Source organism: Macaca mulatta, chromosome 9 (assembly GCF_049350105.2).
Source record: "Macaca mulatta isolate MMU2019108-1 chromosome 9, T2T-MMU8v2.0, whole genome shotgun sequence".
NCBI classification, from domain to species: Eukaryota; Metazoa; Chordata; class Mammalia; order Primates; family Cercopithecidae; genus Macaca; species Macaca mulatta.
In genome coordinates, this window is record NC_133414.1 from 97004391 (window position 1) to 97022022 (window position 17632).

General features: G+C 44.7%; 1 long non-coding RNA gene across 1 annotated transcript; it reads left to right on the forward strand.

Annotated features, from left to right (window-relative positions):
* The first annotated feature begins 645 nt into the window (after positions 1 to 645).
* Positions 646 to 9132, forward strand: LOC114669991 (uncharacterized). The gene is made up of 2 exons (XR_003719387.2): positions 646 to 868; positions 7043 to 9132. It is a non-coding gene; the product is annotated as an uncharacterized LOC114669991 (long non-coding RNA).
* The last annotated feature ends 8500 nt before the right edge of the window (positions 9133 to 17632 follow it).

Consider the following 17632-nt stretch of genomic DNA (forward strand, 5'->3'; position numbering starts at 1 on the left):
GGCAGAAATTAAAAATTAAAAAGGATTGGAACAACAAAGATATAGAGGAAAATAATTTTGGAACCTACCTTTGTTAAATCTGTAGAAAGATGTAGAGAAGAGGAGCTGGTAACAGCCATGTCTGGACTCCCAGTCACCCTATTACCACAATCTGTTACCCCGACCCATCACCTCTTGGCTTCACATAAGAAGCCAAGTTCATGCTAGCCTAGAAGCCCATTTCCTCCAAGAAAATTTCCATCAAGGCCAGCCAGGTGGCTCAGCCCAGACTGAAGCACGGAGGATGTGCAGTGTGACAAAGCACAGACTGAGATGATCATGCAGAAAAGATTTTGTATAAGAAGGCTGGGGGCCACCCTTGTAGCCTTGTTTTTATAATACTTTCCTGTGTCAAAAAAATTAATGAAGTTAATTTAGAATGAGAAATGATAGATAATGCCTATAGTTATCTCCAAGAAGATTGCTGCAAAGACTAAGAGGATCACAGATCTTTCTTCTGGAATGTTCCTGTTCCTATCTGTAGGATGAATGAGTGAATGAGTGAATCAGTGACTCAGACAAAGCCACTGTTGCATAACTGTATGCATGCACAGTGAACTCTGCAGACTCTGTGGATGGTTCCTGTAAATACAGCTTAAAACCGCAGTGGAAAAGCCACATGCTCCTGATACACTTGTGGGGACATAAAGGGAAACCCACACACCCAAGGAGGCGGACTCTGGCCATGCAAGGCTGAAGGCCCAGTGTACTGATATGGAAACTGAAGCTCAGAGAGAAGAGGCGATGTTGCTTTCTTAACCACTGGATTTGCAGTGCTGTGGTTCTCAGGAGAGGCCAGGACAGGTTAACCTACTCGCTTGGGAGGCAGGTACCCACATTTCTCTCTAGCTGTTACCTCTAACCCTTAGTTCCACCAGTCAAAGAAGATACTTTGTTTTGCCGTGTCCTTTGCTAAAGTGGTGGTACTTGTTTACTTTCTCTCTGACAGAAAATGGCAGTTCTGGTTGCTCCCTCCTCCTGCCAATTCCTGTTGTTTTTAGTCATTTTAATTTTAGCCTTCTTCTTGAAGGTGTGAGTGGTATCTCAGCATGATTTCCTATTTCTCTCACGAAAAATGATGCCAAATGCTTTAGAGTTTCTTCTTCAAACTTTTATGTTTCTTCCTTTGTACATTTTCTATTCAAGTCCTATGCCTACTTTAAAAAATTTCTTTACAATTTTATTGATAAGTTGTAAGCATTTCTATATAAACTAGAGGCAAGGTTTTTTCAGTTGAACATTATGAATATTTTTGAATAGTACCCTCATTTTATCACTGGTGTCTTTTGAGGAACAGAGTTTTCATGTTTGATGAAAAGTAATCTATACTTTTTTTTCTTTTTTCATTAGCATTTTAATTTGCTACCAAAACATTCTTGACTACTCCTATTTCATGAAGCTATTCTTCTGTTTTCTTGTAAATGACTCAGCATTTCACATTTTGACTTAGCTTTTACATTTCTTGAGTTAGCTTTTACATTATGCTCTTATATTAATAGTGAGTTAACTTGCATTGATGGTGTGTGGCAGTATTCAATACAGATTTTCTCTTTTAATAAATCTACAGTGATTTAAGCAATATTTGTTCAAAAGTCTTTCCAGTCTCCATTAAAGATCATTTATATCTATATGGAAGTTTAAAAGACCACTTATATGTACAAATGTATGTATGAATTATCTATTCTATTCCATCGGTTTATTGATGCATTCCATTCCAATTCAACACTGTTTTAATTGCTGTGCCTTATAGTTTGTCTTGAAAATACGAAGTATAATTCCTCAGATAATACACGCTATATCAATTGTAGAATAAGCTGGATATTTTCTCTAGAATTTTGATTAAAATGGAGTTGACTCTAGAGATCATGGTGTTGAGAATTGACATTGTATAATACTGATTCATCTATGTTCCAATGAACTGTTGCTAAAAGTATAGAAATAAAAATGAATGTGTATGTTCCCCTTAAATGTAAAACCATGCTAATCACATTCATTAGTTCCACAGGTCTAAAAATACATTCATTTAAATGTTTTCATATCAATTCATGTCTTTGGTAAATAAGGAAGTGCTACTATTTTCTTCGCAACATTCTGCCTGTTTTCTCTTTTGTTTGCCATGTTGCATTTGCTAAATATTCTATCTAAAGTTGAAGAGAATGATGAGAGCTGATATTCTTGCCTTGTTCTCGATCACAGGGAGAAATGATTTCCACGTCTCACACATTATATTAGGTTAATTTTCTTCATTGATGTACCTTATCATGTGGAGAAAATTCCCATCTATTTCAAATTTGCTGGGATTTTTAAACAAAATAAATAGGTGATGAAATTTGTGAATTAATGTTTCAAATGTATTGAAGTGACACAACTATGTCTCCCTGATTTAATTATTCCATTGTGCATTTCAAAGTTACACACTGAAGTATGAACTTGCAATTCTGAATAAATGTCACTTGGCCATGATGTCCTATATTTGTCATACGTTATTGGTTTGACATGTTTATATTTTATAATCAATTTTGTGAGCAAGATGATAGGCTATATTCATCTGTCATTTTATTCTGGACACTGTTTTCTATTATGGGTAGCAGAGTATTGCTGGTATCTCACAATTTCACATCAAGTGTTTCTTCTTCCTGTATGTTCTGATGGAGTTTCCATAAGTTTGTTTTTTCCTTGGAGTTGATAGAATTCACCAAGAAAGCCATTTGAACTTGAGATGGACTCTATGTGAGTAAGTTCATTTTGTCATACAAATGTGGGACTTTTCAGATTTTCTGTTTGAGCCTGTGTCATTGTGGTGAAGTTCAATATTCACTGAGCGGCCGGGCGCGGTGGCTCAAGCCTGTAATCCCAGCACTTTGGGAGGCCGAGACGGGCGGATCACGAGGTCAGGAGATCGAGACCATCCTGGCTAACACGGTGAAACCCCGTCTCTAATAAAAAATACAAAAAAAAAAAAACTAGCCGGGCGAGGTGGCGGGTGCCTGTAGTCCCAGCTACTCGGGAGGCTGAGGCAGGAGAATGGCGTGAACCCGGGAGGCGGAGCTTGCAGTGAGCCGAGATCTGGCCATTGCACTCCAGCCTGGGTGACACAGCAAGACTCCGTCTCAAAAAAAAAAAAAAAAAAAAATTCACTGAGCATCAGGGCTTGCCCTTGTCTGAAAAGCTGCACACTTAGAGACCACATCTCCAGCAGTTCCTCTTCCTTCACACATTTGTCCTCCAGAATCTGCCTGATTTAGTTGACTCTTCAGCACATTCTATGAGGTGCTTTCTCAGAAATCATTTGCCCATACTGAATCATTGGTGTCTGTGGGAAGGTGACACTGATCAGCCTCCTCCACAACGACCAGAAGGTGGAACTCCCCAGCACCCCATGGCAGAGAAAGGAAAAGGCCCCCCCTTCTCCTCTCCAAGCCCACAGCTTCTGCCCCAGAGTGAGGAGCAGTTGCAGGGCTAGACTGCTGGTGCATCATGATTTCAATCCCGAGCCAATCTCCTGATCTCAGTTGGCAAAACTTGCAGACCACGAAAAAGTGAGGCATGCAGCAGGACCACACTAGAAGGTGATGGAGGTGAAGTGTCTCACAAGTCCTTTATTCCTCACCACCTGCCCTTGATCACCTGGCCAGTTCTCAGATTTCTTCTACCAGCAACAAAGTTTCAGATACATGTCTGGAAGAGAAGAAAGCCCTACCTTTCTTGGATGTCTATGATGTTGGCACATACACACACAGACATGGAGGCCAGGGTTTGATAGAGTGTGCAGTGAGCCATCCTGGCCTACCATGCCCATCACCTGCAGACATCCTGCACAAGGCCAGGCTCTCACAGGGCCTAGAGACCACCTTTATCGAATGTATTCAAATAGCAATGAAGAAAGAAAAATGGCAAGACACGTGTTAAGGAAAAGAGAGAGGAAGAAAGGCAAGAAGGGCAAAGAAGCCAGGGGCAGTGAGCTGTCCAATGTCCTAATGACTTCTGCCAAGCAGAGGACAGTTCTATGAGGGGCATTCAGGACAGGCTTTTTTGGGCACCTGGTGATTCCCCTGGCAGACCATATTCAGAGCAAATGGTCATGATTGCCCACAACAGTGTGGTCATCTCAAAATCAGGGAACAGAGGATCAGGAGGCAAGGCACATCCGGGCAATGGCTAGGTCAAGAAAAGAGCCCAGGCCCACCCCCTTCCCTATACCTTGGTTTCTCCAGCAGCTCTGTTGACTCTTGACCTTCACCTAGACCTTCCAAGAAGCTGAAGGACAGTGAAAAAGAAGTGGACACCTGTGAGCCACACTGCTTATAGGTTGGCTTACTGATAGGACACATGGATGCTGGTCAGCCCAGTGTCAACCCCCACACGGCCACAGGGCACGTGGCACAGCTTCGCCATCATCCTCACAGCTCTCATGATCATGTTTCATGGCCCAGAGCCAAGGGATAAATCTGTACCCACAGCTCACTAGGTACCTAGATCAGAAGGTTGGAACACAAGGCCTGTGACCTGCCCAAGGATGATTTGAAACTAGAGATGAATGTCTCTGCCTCGCAGATAGAAACAGCCAAATCAGACAAGAACAAGGACATGAGAATGACAGGAACTAAAACAAAGCCTAGAGTCCCTATCCTGCGATGGAGAGGAGAGCAGAACAGTTCCCCTCCTCCAGTCAATGCTTTTGACCAGAGTTGACTCTGAAGGGTGCTCTCTAAGTGTGGGCTCTCAGGTAGAAATACATCTATAGGGTGTGCGGGTACAAGACCCGCTTCAATCCTGGGCCTCCAAGTCTGAGTCCCCCTGAATCCCTGCTCCTACCCAAATTCTCTGTTTCCTTCACCGGATGATCTGATCAATACAGAATGAGTCAGCACTCATGATGGTTCCTGGCTTCTGGGAATGCCTTGGTACTTGTCCCATGCCTTTTTGCCACTGAGGCCTGGCTCACAATTGCATCCTTGGGGAAGTCTTAGTAGTAACTTCTGTCTATTCCTGGGTATGTGCTGGCGGTGAGGGATCAGGGAGATCCATGACTCCTATTGGAATCTTTCAAGAACTTTTCGTAGGCAGTCGTGAATGTTGGACCCACGTAGAGCAAGAAAGCCTGAGACTTGGTGGTAGTCAGACAGCCTGCAGGTACCGGAACTCTGTTACACACCTTGGTCACACTGACACCACAGATCTAGGACATGACTCTGTTGAAGACTCTGACAGATGCTTTACCAAGTAGAGCTGTGACTCTGAACCAGGATCTAAGTGAGCAAAGCCTTTCCTCTTTTTCTGTGTGGTAGGATTTGCTTGGGCTGAGACCCAAAACTCTTGGTCTAAGAACCCCACAGCTGTACTCTTGTACCGACACTGACATTCTCCACTGTCAAACTTGAATACATTCTTGACCTCTGTCAAATCAACTGCTGGTCAGATCTGTTCCATAGGCCATATTTTCAGACAATCAAGCATTTGGCACATGATGCCATCCAGGACATTAACATAGGAACATGTAAATGGTATTGTCAAGAGGGGTTGATATGGGCATAGGTTCTTCCATCTACATGAAGAGTTTGAAGGCTGCAGTGGCCCAGGTCTCCTAGGGGTATGGGATAAAGGTGAGGAGTTATAGGCTGGCCCACCACCCTCTTCACTGAGTCTCTAGCCCTGAGTCTAGCCCCTTTCGGAGACCTATAGTACCAGAAGGCAATAGTTATGAACAGGTCCAGCCCTACTGGACTCCCCACATCACAGACTGCCCTTTCCACTAAATGAAAAGAGGGGAGCCAATCTTAAATTCAAGTCTAACGTATTGAAACTCAGAAGTAAAGTTCACCATTCTCTTTTACCCTGCTAGACTGAAACATTAAAATGGAGAAAAGTTTTTCTCTTTCAAATGTCTCTTCAAGCTAAAGTGCTCAAAAATCATACTGTGTTTTTCAAAGAAAAGCAGGCTGACTCATACAATAAAAACCTACTGGAGGGCAAGATGCAGTGGCTTATGCCTGTAATCCCAGCACTTCGGGAGGCTGAGGCAGGCAGATCACCTGAGGTCTGGAGTTCAAGACCAGCCTGACCAACATGACGAAACCCCATCTCTACTAAAAATACAAAAATTAGCTGGGTGTGGTGGTAGGTGCCTGTAATCCCAACTACTTTGGAGGCTGAGGCAGGAGAATTGCTTGAACCCGGGGGACAGAGGCTGCAGTCAGCTGGGATCATGCCATTGCACTCCAGCCTGGGCAACAGAGCAAGACTCCATCTCAAAAAAAGAAAAAAATAAAACCTACTGGAAACATATTTTTCTAGAGTATATTATCATAAGAATAACTTCCAATAATCTCTATTTTCTAAATTTATCCTGAAATCTATATGACTATCAAGATTCTACAAAAAAAAAAAAAAAAAAAAAAAAAAAACTTGTGTAAAAAACTCTACCATAAATATAAATATAGAGGGAGAACAGAAAGACATTTTGAGGATCAAATATGAAAACTCATGACTGAAGACCACTGTGTGGTTTCAGAATTTGGAGGACAGAGGTCCCATGGAGGTTGAATGAAACTGAGAGATAACACACAACCATTTTCTAAATTAGAATGTCCAGGGGAAAAAACAGGCTATGGCAGATGCAAAGGAGGGGAACCCTACTTTTGGGACGAAGAAGCCTGGCACGAGTGCAACAAGCCTTCTTGAAGGAGGTAGCAGAAGAAGATAGCTTCTTGCCAGAAACTCCCTATTAAGACTCAGTAACATCTTATTGGGGAAAAGGAAAGAGGAAAGAAAAAGTGAAGGTAATAGAGACAGAGGAGGGGGAGTGAGGAGAGGGTTAGTAAGGGAAGTGTCTGAGTAGAAGGGCCAGAGACTCTGCTATCTCTGAGAAAGTACCACTTCATGGCCAGGTATCAGGGCAGAAACCCTAATCTCAACCACATGCTCCACTGGGATGATCAAGTCCATGAAGATACATGTGCAGAAGCTGGAGCTGAATGGCTCTTTCCCTTCTTCTTTGTCCTAGGTCCGCAACTTCCTGTCTGGTGATAATGATGTTTCCTTCAACCTCCTGAGCTCTCAGCCAGTCATTGGGAGCTTGACACCTGATTAACAGAATCTGCCACGGCCTAGAAAAAAATGGTTCCTTCCAGCTGTCATGTCAGATCAGGAAATAGCTCTCGGGAATTCTCCAACTCTTTATTTCATGGCTCATCAGGTCATTGGCTTCAGAACTTTCTACCACATGCTGTAAGTCAAGACCTACCTTGACAGGTAGCACCCCCACACACTCCACTTCTTTTAGACTGATGTCATTTAATCATTTCATTTTCTCTCTCCTCAAGATGTCAATCTGCTCCTTCCATGGAGGCTTCTAGATGCTCTTGTGTTGACCTCTTAGTGAGCTTTCTTCTTTTCTTTGGTAATAGTGACGTGAAATTGGTTCTTTCTCTTTCTCTTGAATATTGAAATGGGCATGTGACCTGACAGCATCCTTCAATCTTTTCCTGGATCCTTCTGCCTTCTTAGGAATATGATCACCATTCCTTGGTTCTCCTAATCCCAATTTCTCACTCAAGTCCTTTTCTCAGGGACAAGCTGCCGCTTCATTGATCTTGAGTCTGTCTTCCTGCCAAGACATGGCCTGATTCTTCATAGAAGACATAAATGTTGCTCTGGTCAGCTTGAATCTTTTTTCAGTTTCTCCTGTTAGTTTGAAGCGTGCTTTAGCTTCTTGCATGTATGGCTCAATGGCTTTTTGTGCCTGGTGTAAAGACTGTATCTTTCTTGCTGTCTCAGACATCAGCCGTTTTTGTTCTGAACAATGAGGGTTTACTTTTCCTGTGTCTCACCACAATGCATATGAAGTTCCTCTTCACAGGCTTGAACCCATCCAAGTCATCAGTTACTTCTGACTCTTCCTTTTCCTCCACCCCAGGATGAAACTTGCCAAGATCATTACATTTGACTACTGCTAGTGCTAAATTGCTACTGGCAGGTCCCTTGTCTCTTGATCAAGAAAGACTTCTTTGAATTACTAAACAATTTTGCCTACAAACAAGAGAACTAGGGATACCTGGACTATCAAAATACACTCTTCCATCTCCCACTGATATACAGGGACAGTGAGATTTGCTCTCACATCATCAGGGACTTCTGCGATGAAATCCTCCAGTGTCTCATGGGTTGGACAAGAGTACACATCCCAGCAGAATGAAGCTTCTCCATAGTGGCCCAGTCTGATGCAGAGGTACCTAGGGCCACCCCGGCCAGTAGGCCCACACCACACCATGAAAATGATGCTTCTGGTTTTCAGTCAGAATCAAACCTGCACTGGGCAACCAGGGCAAACCATGTCTGCTGAGGGTGGGTGGGCAGGCCCAAAGCAATCAAGAACTCTCATATCCTCCCTCATATCCTTGGCTCTTTCTTTCATTACTTCAACTTCTTTATCTGGAGCTTAACAAGGACTCTAATATATTATGCACACTGTTTACTCAGTCTGAAAAGCTGCTCATAACATTTGTCCTATGTGGGGCACATCCCTGTCTTGTGACCACAGTTCTCTCACTCCAGCGACTCCAGTGGCCTCGGTTGGGCCTGGCCGTGATGAGCTGCACAGTACTCCATGCGTATTTGTGGACGGAATCGGTGAACAAGCATTAGAATCAATGGAAGAAGGCCAGAGTTATCCCTTGCCTTCTCTGGAAAGTCACACCTAATGCTCTGCAGACCCAGCAAACAGTTTACTAGAAAAATTGCATTCCGGTGGAGGCAAACAGAGTAACGTATTTGAAAAGCATGAACTAATGGTGAACATCAGAAAACCACAAGCAACTGCTGCTTCTCCACTAATTAGAGCTTTAGCCCTCTTTGGTCCTCTCCAGTTCTAGAAAAAGAAAATGGCATTCAATCCTATTATCCCTGCTTCCTGACAGCACCCAGACCAGATCAGACTTACACTTTCTTCAGTGCCCACCTAACCAAAATCACAAAGCACAAGCCCAAATTCCATACAAGTTCCCTCCTAACTATGACTGTGTGGTCCCGTGGTTCCTCCTGTGGTATAGTCTGCCTTGATGCAAGTACCAGGAAAATAAACTTTGCTTCATGACAGGTGTGTTCACAACTGAAGGTGTTTGATTGATGGTCCCATTTTCACTGTCTTTATCTTCCTCACAACATTTCTGGGGAAGCAGCATGGAGCTAGAAAACCTATTTTATGCCAGTACAAGTGGTTTGTTCAAATTCACATAGATACCAAATTCACAGTTATGAATCAAAATCTCTCAATCTCCAGCTGTTTCTTCAAGATGGGTCAGTCCATGAAGGCTGCATCCCAGAGAAAAAGGAAGTAGAGATAATTGCAGCTGAGACCAGCAGACTCAGAATGGAGTGGGGACCATGAAAATCCTGCAAGAAAGGGTTGTGGGAGGGGAGCAGAAACAGGCCAGGTTGTGAAAAATGGGCCATAGGATGAACAGGTAATCATCTTGTAGGTTGGAGAGGCAACTGATTCTGTAGGGAGGTAGATAAGTTATATGGGGTGGATGTCTGGGAGGAAGAAGCAGTGGGCAAGGTTTAAGGTCCTAGAAGCCCTGACAATGACTATAGGGGTGGTGTGAAGGTGCTCAGAGAAGATAAATGACAACGAGTTAGCAGAGTCTGTTTGTTGTAATTGTTAGGAGCTCACCATTGTGACTATGAGCATTCAGATGACCATTGCTCAGCATTTTAATAATTACAGCACCAGAAGTCAACATTTTCTGGAAAGAAATTGGTACTTGCTTCTTGAAATGCAAAGTTCACAATTGCTTGGTGGGGGCTTTTGGGTTAGAGGTACTAACAAGATGGAAAAGAGTTTTGTGCTCTTAGGCCTGTCGGGTGGGGTGGGTTGCCCTGGTCTGAGGATAGCAGGAGGGCCAGGTCAGTATATGCTGAATGGGTCAAGGTGGGAGGGAAGGATGGGGTTGAGAAAGTTTATTTCTACCCTTGGCCATCAGAGAGCAGGGCTCCTCTCTTTGGCCCTGATTGGTGGGGACCATTCTCCAGATTGTTTTCAGGAGTCCTCACTAGATGGCTCTGGGACTCAGAAGCCTGGGAGGAGTCTCCATCTTTCAGACAGAGTTGCAAATGCTGAACCAGTCATGGCTTCTCAATTGGACCGGAATTCCTTCTGTGTGTGTTATTTAGATCCCCATGTCATTAATAGGGAAACTGAAGCTATGAAAAATTAGGTTAGGGTTAGGGCTAGGGTCAGCTCTAAAAAGGAATAAGATCATGTCCTTTGCAGGGACATGAATGGAGCTGAAAGCCATTATCCACAGCAAACTAACACAGGAACAGAAAAACAAACACCACATGTTCTCACTCATAAGAGGGAGCTGAACAACAAGAACACATAGACACAGGAAGGGGAACAACACACACTGGGGCCTGTCAAAGGGGTGGGAAGAGGGAGAGCATCAGGATAAATAGCTAATGCATGCAGTGCTTAATACCTAGGCGATGGGTTGATAGGTGCAGCAAATCACCATGGCACATGTTTACCTATGTAGCAAACCTGCACATTCTCTCTATGTATTCTGGAACTTAAAATTAAATTAAATAATAGTATTAAAAAAAAAAAAGAGTAGACTTTCAAAGTTATTCTAAGAGGAGAAAAAAGAAAGTGGGAGTCTGATCTGGTGTGGGTGCTGTCAGGGAATAGGAGTAATACTACTGGATGTGCTAAAGAAAATTTCAGCTGAATTAAATTCAAAGGAGTTTAATTGCGCAATGAATGATTCATGAATGGAGCAGCCCCCAGAAACACAGCAGATTCAGAGATTCTGGGAATGCCACATGGTTAGAACAAATTTAATGACAAAAAAAGGAAGTGTTGTACAGAAATCAGAATTAAGGTACAGACACAGCTGGACTGGTTACAGGTTGGCATTCTCCTTATATGATCAGCATTTGAACACTCAGCAGTGTATGAGTGGTTTAAGTAAGGCTGCTGGGACTGACCAAGACTCAGCTGTTGTTACAGGTGCATATTCCTAAGCTTGGTTTTCAATCTCATATACCTCTCAAGTTAGGTTACAGTTTGTCCACAGGGACTCAAATACAGAAGTACAGAGTCCTTCTCAGGCCATTTTGTTTTTGTTTTTTTTGAGACGGAGTCTCGCTCTGTCGCCCAGGCTAGAGTGCAGTGGCCGGATCTCAGCTCACTGCAAGCTCCGCGTCCCGGGTTTACGCCATTCTCCTGCCTCAGCCTCCGGAGTAGCTAGGACTACAGGCGCCCGCCACCTTGCCCGGCTAGTTTTTTGTATTTTTTTAGTAGAGACGGGGTTTCACCGTGTTAGCCAGGATGGTCTCGATCTCCTGACCTCATGATCCGCCCGTCTCGGCCTCCCAAAGTGCTGGGATTACAGGCTTGAGCCGCCGCGCCCGGCCCTCAGGCCATTTTTAGTTTGCTTTAACAGATGTCAACTTTTTTTCTAGAACTGGGGAGGAACAGAGAGGACTAAAGCTGTATTTGACAAAGAAGCAGCAGTTGCTCATGACAGCCAGAAGAGGGGCCTCTTGGCCATTTTTGTCTTGTGCATAGCAACCTTTTTTGGATTCTCTAACTAATGTTGAATAGAATAGTGGCAGCTACAGCTGATATCTTTGTCTTGTTTTCAATCACAGAGAGTAGTTTTTTTCTCTTTCACCATTAAAGATCACGTGAGCGCAAGGTTGTTCTTAGACATACTTTATCACGTAGAGGGAAATTTGCTGATTTTTTTTTTTTTTAATAATGAATGTGTGATGAGTTCTGAATTGATTTTTCAGAATCCATTGAATTCACTCTCAACTATGCCTCCTTGATTTGTAAAGATGATGGATTTCAAAGTTTAATATTTCAATATTAATTGCATTCTTAAAACAATCTTTTTCCAGGCTTAATCACTGATGTCTGTGGGAAGGTGGGACTGACCAAGTTTCTCCATCGTGACCAGAGGGTGGGACTCCACAGCACACCGTGGAACATGAAGGAAATGGTCCCTCTCCCCCTCTCCAGGCCCACACTCCTGCCCCAGGGTGAGGAGCAGAGAGCAGGACACAGAGTTTTCTCCTATGTGCTCCGATACATTCAGTCAACATCACTCACTGACGGCTTCTTCCTGTCCTATGAGTCGCATGTGACAGTTATGACTGACATCCACATCCACATACTGGATGTAGTCTAAATCCCTGTTTTGGGAAGTTTTCTATATTCTTAATCTTTCAGTCACGGTTAGTTTCCTGTTTTATTACTGACACATTCTGAACACCTCATCGATTTCTAGAATCCCTAGGTCCACAGAAACCCATACACGGAACACAGCCTTTTCCCTTGAATTACCCACAATCCCTTCAGGAGAGTCGCGGTGGAGTGGGCTAGGTTCCTACTGGCATGACCAAGACAGTGGCAGAGAGTTCTCAGCTGAGGACCAAATACCAGACACAAAGTTTCTTGACGGATGCCGAGGCCCTACCTGTAACTGAGAAATATTCACCAGGACATTTTTCTTCTTATAACCACCCCAGGGATCCCTTTACCCTCAGAGAAGCTTTGAGCACAGAGGCCGATACACACAACCCTCCAGTGTCAGCCTGGTCTGTCCTCCTGCCCAGCCTCCCCTGGAGCTCAGTCCCTGAACATCTCTGAGTCAGCCACATGAAGCTCCATGAAGTTCTCTAGATGGTCTGCCGCATCCTAGTCCCAGAGCACAGACATACTGTATTCCCCCTTGGTGGAAGGCCTTTCTATGCATTTTCCTGTATTTAATTAGTTGCTAATACTGTATTAATAGATGAAACACTCTGAGGAACTCTAAAAACATTTCAGGAGCCCAAGGCCTTCCTGATAAAGGCCCATAAACCTTGTCTTCGGTATTCTTTGAAGTTGAAGCAACATCTCCTGAGGTCTGGTTTTTCAGTTTGATGGGGGCCATGGCACTGGATTCAAATTCTAAAAGTTCTAAATATCCAACAACGTATGAGACTGTTGAAACTTCAGTTTAAAGTGAGGACACCTGGACAACTCTCCCAAAAAATGGGATAAGGAAGGAGGTCACAACACAGCCCACCTTGCTCCCTCAGGGCGTCCTGTGGCACAGGGTGAGCCTTGGGTGCTGGAGTCATGGCCCTCAGTGAGGAGGCTTGCTCTCATCCTTGTCAGTAGGTTGTGGAACTGCAGCCCTCAAGAGGCCGAGTGACCTGGGCAGTGAGTCTACCAGTGATGCCCTGGGACAATGGGTTTTAGAGCATTGTTGTCCAATAGAAATATGGAGTTAGAAACACATCTAATTTTAAATTTTCTAGCAGCCGCATTAAAAGGGTGAAAATAAGTAAAATTAATTTAAATAAAATTTAACCCAGCATATTCAAAATATTATTTCAACATGTAATCATGTAAACACATTATTCACCTAATTCAGTTCAGCCATTTGTTTCTCATGAAATCTTTAAAATCCAATGTACATTTGCATGCAGAGCACGTCTTGATTTGGAGTAAGCCTATTTCAAGTATTCACATGTGGCTAGCAGTTTTCTATTTGGGCAGCGAACATCTAGGGGTCAATCTCTGTGTATCCCACAATCAGGGAATGTGATTATTAATTTTTCACATCAACTTGGTCTAGCTACACTATCCAGCTATTGAATCCAACACTGACCTAGGTGCTGCTGTGAAAGTACTTCGTAGATATGGTTAGCATCCACAATTAATTGATGTTAGGTAAAGGAGATGACCCTCCATCATGCGGTGAGACCCCATCTGACAGTTGAGGCTTGAAGAGGAAAAATAGGTTTCCTGGAGGAGAAACTCTGCCTCAAGGCTGCAGTAACCGTGACCTGAATTTCCAGCCCACCAGCCATACAGACGGCAGACTTGCCAGCCCTCACTGGCACTTGAGCCACTTCACACATACACACAATTATTTGTCTGTTTCTCTTTAGCACCTTAATCGATACAGGGAGCATCCACAACAGTGACTGAGACTACATTTGATGGCTTTCCTGAGAACTTGTAAATCACACACATATTTTTGAATCCTGAGGGAAAGATGTGTCTAGCTACTAAACAGCCAATAAGGAGACTAGAGTCCATAGACGTTAGTTTTCTTTCAGCAACCACTTCTATGAAAATAAACAGCCAGGCACGGTGGCTCACACCTGTAATTCCAGCACTTTGGGAGGCTGAGGTGAGTGGATCATTTAGGTCAGGAGCTCGAGACCAGCCTGGCCAACACGCCGAAACCCCATTTCTACTAAAAATACAAAAAAATTAGCTGGACATGGTGACGGGTGTCTGTAGTCCCAGTTAATAGAGAGGCCGAGGCAGGAGAATCACTTAAAACCTTGGGAGGCAGAAGTTGCTGTGAGCAAAGATCACCCACTGCACTCCAGCCTGGGCGACAGAGCGAGACTCTGTCTTTTTTTTTTTTTAAAAAAAAAAAGCAAAGCATGCACAAATTGGTGAGACTGACCTCTACCCAGCCTCAACTTAGTAGAAATTAATTCCAATGTGAGTAATGAAAATACAGATATGCTTTGCCCTCACCAAGTGTCACAGAGTGGTTCATACTTGTGCTTCTTTATGCATCGGGGTAGGTCTATTTATGTCCCTATGATTCTCGTATGTCTGTGCTTGCCCTGTGTATTCCTGTCTGTGTGAAGCATGTCCAAGCGTGTGCAGGTGGTTGTGTATGTATGTGTGTATATGCACTGGTATTGGGGAAGTATGTGGATGTGCACAGATGTACAAGATGAGGATGATCTGTAACCGATGAGGTTCAGGACTATAAAGCCCCTGTCTGGCCCAAGGGCAGCTTTGGGGTTCTTCCTTGCCAAGTGGCAATAGGAAGAGAAGAGGCATCCCCGAACCCTCCTCATCCTCTTATAAGAAACAGGGTGAAGGAGCAGCACTGGGCACTATGTTAGGGTGCTGCTGAACAAGAAAATAAAGATGGGGAGGTTGGATGAAACCATGGCAGGGCATGATTCAGGATCCTCAGCAGCTGTGTCCTGGGAGGCTTCATCCAGGGGATGGTTTGCAGTCCTCCTCCAGCAAGAAATGCATTTGAAACTCCAAAGAACTGACTCCTAGTCCAGATGAGGCTGATGCAGTCATGAATTTCCCCCATACCTCCCACCTATTTTTCCAGTGTACCAGCCACTGGTCTGAAAACAGGAAGAGGGGAAGACAGTGGATGTGCATAGACCAGATGCCACTGCATGCCACATGCATGCTCTGCCCTTCACAGAGCAGTTACTTCCCACTGACACAACTTGCTGGGCCTCCGCTCTCACACCTATGAGACTGGCAAGTGGACAGCATTGGCCAACAGAATGTTTGCTGTGAGCATCGTTTGAGATAGCATTTGAGTGTGTGTTCCCTTAGCCTGAAGAAAAAGGTCTTCCCTAAGATCTGAGCAGGAAAAAGCCCTGCCCTGCGATATAGGAAGCTGCAGATACTCAGAAGCCCGCAGAAAGGTGGTTAGACTAGCCAGAAATACCTCTCCAACAAGACTTTCCTCTTCACAGAGATACAATGACGAAGAAAGCTTCTCCGAATGACCTCTTGGAGCCAACAAAAGGGGAAATGCTGACCCCTTAGGGACCCTGTAGGATAAGCAGAAGCCCCTGAGAGGCAGCCCCTTCTAAGACCAGTAGGAAAAGCATGTAACAGTTCTGCCCTCTGCTGGCAGCATTTAGAACTGCAGTGGGCCAAGGGGATGGGCCCAAAGATCTAGCAGGCCTTTTTGAGGACTGGACATGACATCTAACATGAGACCTGGGGAACACCATGTAGAAATGTTCAGGGAAGGGAAAGAGCCTGGCTTTCGTGATGATCTGCAAGTAGATCAAAGGCCTGCATCTTCTCTAGCATTGAGAATCAACATAAGAATCATGTGCAGCTCCCAGCTGTCACTTCTTTAGGACACTCTCCTCCCAGGTACGGGGTTCTGGTCTCTGGATCTCAGGGTCCTGGGCTCTCAGCTGCAGACTCTGGGCAGTGGTCACACCCTCAGTGATTGGGTATTTGAGCTCAGAAAAAAGAATTAGGATTCTGAGTCTGCTCCCTCCGCTCTGGTCACTGAGCTTGTGGCCCTGGACTCTGCAGTCTGGACCCTGGGTCTTGGTTGCAGTGGGTGGGATTCACCCTCTACTGTGCTTGGGCGGTGATCCCAGTTTTCCTGAGAAGAGGCGGCTTCAGGCTCTGTGTGTTGGATCCTGAACTAGGGGTCATGGGCTCTGCTTGAGGCCTGGACCTCTGGCTCTGGGCCCTTGCTTGGCATCTGGCTTTTGGGTTACAGGAATTGACTGTATATTTCTGGGCTCTACTGTGGTGATCTGCAGGGCTGTAGTGTTACAAGCTTAAGTGAGCCCCTAAATCTTGTCTTCTCCTTGCAGGTTCCTCATTCAGGCTTTGGGCACTGGGCTGTGGGCTCCAGGCTCCAGCTCTGCCCATGTTGCTGAATCTTTGGGCTATTTACTGCTCATTGATGAAAAAATGGGATTCCATTCCTGTCCTCTGGGCAAAGAGGTGTCCTGGATCCCATGCTGTAAGTTTGGGATGTGAGTACTCTAGTCTGGCTTTGGGGTTCCATGCTGGACCCAAAGATCTTAGTTCTGCCTAATGCTGAAGGAATCCTGCCGAGGGAAGGAAAATGGGATGATTAAATTTGAGACAAAAGTGGTGATTCAACGTTCCAAACCAGAGAGGCAATGGATCAACCACAAGACCAGCATCTGCTTAGCAGACATGGGGGCCAGACAAGGGTCTACTCTCTCCTGAGCTCAGTGACTTTCACAAGTGGCCTCACCTGCCTAAGGAGCGGCTCTTCTCTTTACTAAGTGCTCACTTCAGAAGTGACCTCCTTTGGCTGAGCCTCGGTTTTCTTATTCATGATATGGGGATCTGAATAACATACACATGGAAGGAATTCTGGTCCAATTGAGAAGCCATGACTGGCTCAGCATTTGCAACTCTGTCTGGAAGATGGGGATGCCTGCCAGGTTTCTGAGTCCCAGAGCCATTCTGTGGGGACTCTTGAAAATCTGGAGAATGCTCCCCACCAGTCAGGGGTAAGGAGAGGAGCCCTGCTCTCTCATGGCTAAGGGTAAAATGAGCTTTTTCAAGAGCACCCCATCCTTCCCTCCCACCTGGACCCATTCAGCATATACTGACCTGGTCCTACTGCTGTCCTCAGCCCAGGGCAGCCCACCTCATCCTGCAAGCCTGAGACCACAAAACTCTTCTCCATCCTGTTAACACCTCTGACCCAAGAGCCTCCACCAGGAAAATGTGAACTTCCCATTTCAAGAGGCAAGTACCAGTTTCTGTCCAGAAAATGTTGACTTCTGGTGCTGTAATTATTAAAATGCTTAGCAATGGGCATCTAAATGCTCATGGTCACAATGCTAAGCTCCTAACAGGTACAACAAACAAACTCTGCTAAATTGTTGTCATTTAGCATCTATGAGCACCTTCACACCACCCCCATAGTCATTGTCAGAGTTTCTAGGATCTTGAGCCTTGTCCACTGCTTCTTCCTCCCAGACATCCACCTCATTCAACTTATCCACCTCCCCACAGAAT